This window comes from Penaeus monodon, unplaced genomic scaffold (genome assembly GCF_015228065.2).
Source record: "Penaeus monodon isolate SGIC_2016 unplaced genomic scaffold, NSTDA_Pmon_1 PmonScaffold_4187, whole genome shotgun sequence".
Taxonomy (NCBI): domain Eukaryota; kingdom Metazoa; phylum Arthropoda; class Malacostraca; order Decapoda; family Penaeidae; genus Penaeus; species Penaeus monodon.
The window spans coordinates 5,238-11,157 of record NW_023658986.1 but is presented as its reverse complement, the minus strand read 5'-3'; the positions used below and the strand labels follow the sequence as shown (position 1 = coordinate 11,157).

General features: G+C 31.9%; 1 pseudogene; it reads left to right on the top strand.

Moving 5' to 3' along the window:
* The first annotated feature begins 1,135 nt into the window (after positions 1-1,135).
* On the top strand, positions 1,136-4,919 carry LOC119570853 (annotated as a pseudogene).
* Positions 4,920-5,920: the final 1,001 nt, after the last annotated feature.

Sequence of the window (5,920 nt, the reverse complement as noted above, 5' to 3'; positions counted from 1 at the left end):
AGTATGATGATGATGTTACATTAAATTTTTATGTAGTATGTATATATATTGATGTATGTATATAATATATAGTAGTAATTTTATAAATATATGTATGTATGTTAATATATGTTTTATATTAAAATAGTATGTATGTAATATATATGTAGATGTATAAAATATGTTGTATAAATATAATATATTATTAATTTTAAAATATAGTTATATATATAAAAAAATAATAAACATTATAATATTAAAATATATTAGTTATATTATATATATATATAAATATATATATATAATTATATAGTATATATATATATATTTATATAAAATATATATATATTTATATATAATATATATATATTTTATATATATATAATATATATTTTTTGTGGTATATATTATAATTATATATTTTTATATATATATTATAAAAAATATTTTTTTTTTTTTTTTTTTTTTTTTTTTTTTTTTTTTTTTTTTTGTGGTGTGTGGGGTTTGTGGTATTGTGTGGTGTGTGTGTGTGTGTGTGGTGGGGGTTTTGGTATGTGTGTGTGGTTTGGTGTGTGTGTGTGTGTGTGTGTGTGTGTGTGTGTATGTGTGTGTATGTGTGGATGTGTGGGGGTGTGGGTTTGTGTGTGTGTGGTGTGTGTTGGGGGGTTGTGGGGTGGGGTGGTGCCGGGTGTGTGTGTGTCCCTGTGGGTGGTGTGTGTGCCTGTGTGTGTGTGTGTAGCTTCAGGAGGATTAGACATTTAGGTCAAGTGTTTCTGTGCATTGATAAATGTATGCCTGAGCAGGAAAAAATGCACTACTCCCCACCACTCACTCACCACTCCCTCATCACAAAATTTTAATTTCACCTCTAACGTTTACAGGAGTGGCAGCCTCCCAGCAAAACTTAGTCCGAAGATGTAAACAAATCCCCTAGGTGACCCTTTGGAGGACAAACCCCACCGACTCACACCAAGGGGTTATGAGTAAGAGACATACTCTTTTCTGCTAAGCAACAATAGTATGAAACAAGCCAGGTGAGATGATATTTTTTTTGATTTTTTTGAAGATGATCTTTTTCCCTTTATTAAACACAACCTTTCAAAAAAGTTTTTTTTAAACCCGACCATTGATTCGTGCAGATCTGTAGGGGTAAGAAATGTCCACTGTGGTTTTTGTTCTTAAATTTTGTGTATACATAAATGGCTCTGGAAGTGCTCAGCATAAAAGGGTCAGTTACCCAGACCCCCCTTGCCCTCACTTTTCTCCTATTCCTTGAATCTTTAGGAAGAAAAATTTTTAAAAATTTTTGGAATGGGGAAGGTTTTGGGGTTTTAATTTAAAAAATTTCGAATGTACCGAAATTCTTTCCTTTTTTTGACGTTGAGAGGCGGGAAAACAGCTACCAGTATTTTTAAAGATATCCATAATGGCCATCTATGTTGAACATTAAAAATCCCAAAATTTTTCAGCTGAAAGTTTTGGACTTTTAAAGGGTTTTTAAAAGGGGGACCCCCAAGGGGAAAACAGTAAGACGCAGTCCCCGAAAATTTTTTCTCTTTAGATGGAAAACACAAAAGAATGTGCAAAATATCTTATTATTATTATATTACTAGACTTTTTCCCAAAAAAAAGTGGGTGGAAAATCATTAATATTAACTTTTTATTACCAGGAGAAGTGTTTTGGGAAATTTCTTATACACCGCCTCATTAGGATGTACTCATCAAACTCAGGCAGAGAAGAAAAAGGGGAGGTTAGTAGGAAATGTTTTAAAGTCACTCCCAGTTCACAGCCCAACAAAGTAAGAATATGATAGCTGTATGCAATTGGCTTTTCAAAGTCTTGCAGGCTTTTGAGATAATATGAAGATAATGTATGTAACAGATCAAACCATTTTTATGGAGCAGGTAGAGTTGCTATATCCTTAGTATCTTTATTGCAGAATATGAAAGAAATGCAAGAAGCTCTTACTTTATCAGAGCTACAGGATCACATTCTTCTTGTTAGCCCAGAAAAGGGCATTGATGAACAGGAACAACAGGTTTGTTACTTTTTCCCTCACTGCATTTAGAACCTCTGTATTATTCTAAAATTAATACAAGTAAATCCCATGGGGATGATAAAACTATGCTGGCTATGATTACATGCAAATACTGTACCTGTTATTAATGTAGCTCAGAACAAAATGGTGTTTTTAAATTGTGAGATAAAAGTGAATGATAGGTCAGTTAGTGTGAATTCAATTTAGAGTGCTTTTTTACTTACGGGTTGTTGTTGACCTTAATTGTCCTGTTTTCTTTGTAATTTTAAGGTGAACAGGTTTGACAACATTACTTTTAAACTTGTAATTAGAGAGGGCCATGTTAATTATAATCAAAATTATATGATAAATATGTCTTCAAAATATGGTTAGTATTTATGCATAGAATATTTTACCTCTGCAGTACACTTTTGGTGTCACTCGAGACTTGGTTCTTGCACGTGCAGCAACAAACTGTGTCTAAAAAACACATTAGAGAACTTGTTTTTAAGCACTAGAATTGCAACTTGAACATGAATGGGTTAGAATAGCAGTATTCCATAACCCTGTTGGTGAGTAGGCAATATATATCATATCCTGTATATTATTCCAATCATGATTTAATGCATAAATTGTTCTCAATAACTGATCTTTTGTGCATTAAAAGTATGGTGTCATAAATATAAATGTCATTTCACTTGGAGTTGTTGCAATTTCACATACAAATATCCCAGATTATATGCATTCATTTATGTGTATCTATACAAAGAGCGAGGAATATCTGGCTTTATTCAATTGTTCCTCAAAAAATACTTTCCAGGTTTCTCAACTACAATCCAGATGAAGTAGCAAAGATCCCAGAAGAGCTAGCAAACACTCACAGGAAGATGGTCAGTGACAGGAATAAACTGATGCACAGTATCACTCAAACAGATTTTTTGTTTCAGCAGGTAAGGCAGTTTTTTAAGAACTTGGTTTTGTGATTACAATGATTATGATAATTATAATTGTTGTATTATTTTTGTTTTTGTTGTTATTATGGTTATTCTTGTTATTGTTTTTCATTGTAATTGTTGTTTGAAATTGTTACTGTTTTTATTTGTTGCTATTATTATTATTAATTATTATTCATATTGTTATTATTATTATTAAAATTTACTATTACTATTATATTACTGTTATTATTTTTATCATTATTATGATTGTTATCTTTATTATTTTTATCTTTTATTATTTGTTATCATTATTATTATTATTATATATTATTTTTATTTATCATCATCATCATCATCATTGTTATTATTATTATTATTGTTATTATTATTATTATTGTTATTATATTGTTACTTTTTATATTACTATTATTATTATTAACTATAAAAAAATATTATAGTTATTGTGTTGCTGTTGTTTTATTATTACTGTTTAGTTAGAGCTGTTATAATATTATTTCATTTATTTATTCTTCTAAGAATGTCTCAGATAAAGCATAATCAAATATAATCTGGAATTAATCTTTTCTTCATAATGTCAGTATAGCATGTTACCCATAGTCAGAAGTATAAAGAAATCAGATAATTAAAAAAGGGACCCGTTACTCAGTGGCAGGTGTAGTGTTATGCTTTTTGTTTTATAGACCTCTTTGTACTCTATATATCAATCCTTTCAGATTCAAAATATATTATAAAACATCCAATTCTTATCTCTTCAAAGTCTGATAATATCATCTAGTTCATCTAGCTTATAATAACCACTCAAAATTTAGTTATTGCTAGATGAGTGATGATTTTAAGATGAACAGTATTCCATAACCCTGTTGGGAGTGGGCAATATATATCATACCCTGTATATTAGTCAATCATGAGTTATAATGCATAAAATTGTTCTCAATAAACTGATCTTTTGTGCAATAAAAGTATGGTGTCATAAATAACTTTTCCATTGCACTTGGAGTTGTTGCAATTACACATACAAATATCCCAGATTATATTGCATTCATTTATGTGTATCTATACAAAGATAAATAAGGATGTACATGCACACACACACACATTTAAAAAAAAAAAAAAAATTATTAAAATTTATAATTTATACAGGATGAATTGTGCATCAAAATCTGGAAGGTTATAGATATTTTTTTTATAATTAATATGGTAAATAATGCCAATATTAGAAATTTAGGAATGATCCTAAATTCTTGATTTTTCTTCTTTACTTTGTGTGTGTGTGTGTGGTGGTTATAGAAAATAATTTTTTAATAAAATCAGTAACACTAATTGTGATGACCCCAAAGTTTGCCCCATTTTTCCATAGTTCTTTTTTCCTACACCCATAAATCTCCCAATACACTGCAAAAAAAAACAGTCTTCGCAAAAAAAAAAATTTAGGGTTTTAAAGTTATTCTTTTTGGTCTTTTTGGGCATATGTCAACACATAAGAAAAGGGTGTTGAATACCTATTTTGTTTTCTCTCTTTTATTTTTCGCTTTTAGTAAGATTAATACACATAAAATTAAACCTTTTGTTCAATTTTCCATTCAAGGGCATGGTCTCCTGCTTGAGTAGGGGAGTATTTGAAGGGTCTATCCCCAACAGAGATGTCTCACACCCACCCCAGCAGTTGAGAGTTAAAACATTATTTTGGGTGACAGCGTTGAAGCTGAAGTAAGTGCAAAAAACCCATATTTCCAATGGGGGGTATCAGACAGGAAAATAAAGTTTTATAAATTTTTTATTATTGCAGCAGGCGTTTTTTTCAGTTTTAAGAAAAACATAAGACAAGTTTTAAAGAAAAAAAAATAAGTAAATTTCATAGGGGGCCCTTTTTCAAAAAAAAAATATTTATTTATTTCAGAGCATTGAACGGGAGATTTTAGTGGAACAACAATGTCGTCAGCCTGCACTGAAGAAATCCACCACATGAAAAAAAGGAGAAAAGCAGATGCTGAGCGCAGTTTGCTGCTCAGGCAAATGAGGGAATGGATTTTGATCCAAAATTCCAGGGTTTGCTAAAGGAGATGCCAAGTTACAGCAAGACTACGGTTCTGAAGGGTAGAATAATTTGCTTTGAGCATGATGAAGAGTTATTGTGATTGTTTAAGCAAGAAAAATTTTAAATTAGATGACAAATTTATTTTGAATTGAGTTTTTTATGATTTACAATAGCTTCCTATGTAAAGGCCCAAAAGAAAATTGCATAGCATTTAAAAATATTAATTGAGTAGATTTTGTATTTGTATTATTAAAATAGAAAGATTTACACCTCAAAACTTTTTAAAACATTTTCAACAGTGTTAACACACACACACACACACACCCCCACTACACACACACCCAACACACACACACACACACACACAAAACACACACACACACAAACACACACACCAACACACAGTAACAAACACAGTACACAAAACACATGTACACACCACACACACACACCACACACCCCCCAAACAGGAACACCCACACACACACGTAACCCCAAACACACAAACCACACACACACGTACACCACACACACACAAAACAAAACACACAACCACCACACACACACACCAACCCCCCCACCCCACACAACACACCACACACACACCCCCGCGCGCGCGCGAACACACACACACACGCGCAACACACCAACACAACACACCACACACCACACAAACACACACACACACACACAACACACACACACACACACACACACAACAAATGTATATCCCAAAACCATGACCACACCACATTACATGACACAACAAAGTACATGCACACACACTCACATGTACATGCACACACACACATGTCATGCACCCCACACACAAAACACACACACACACACACCCCCAAACACACACACACACAAACACACAACACAACATTTTTACATGCACAACATGTATATGCACACACACATGTAATGAC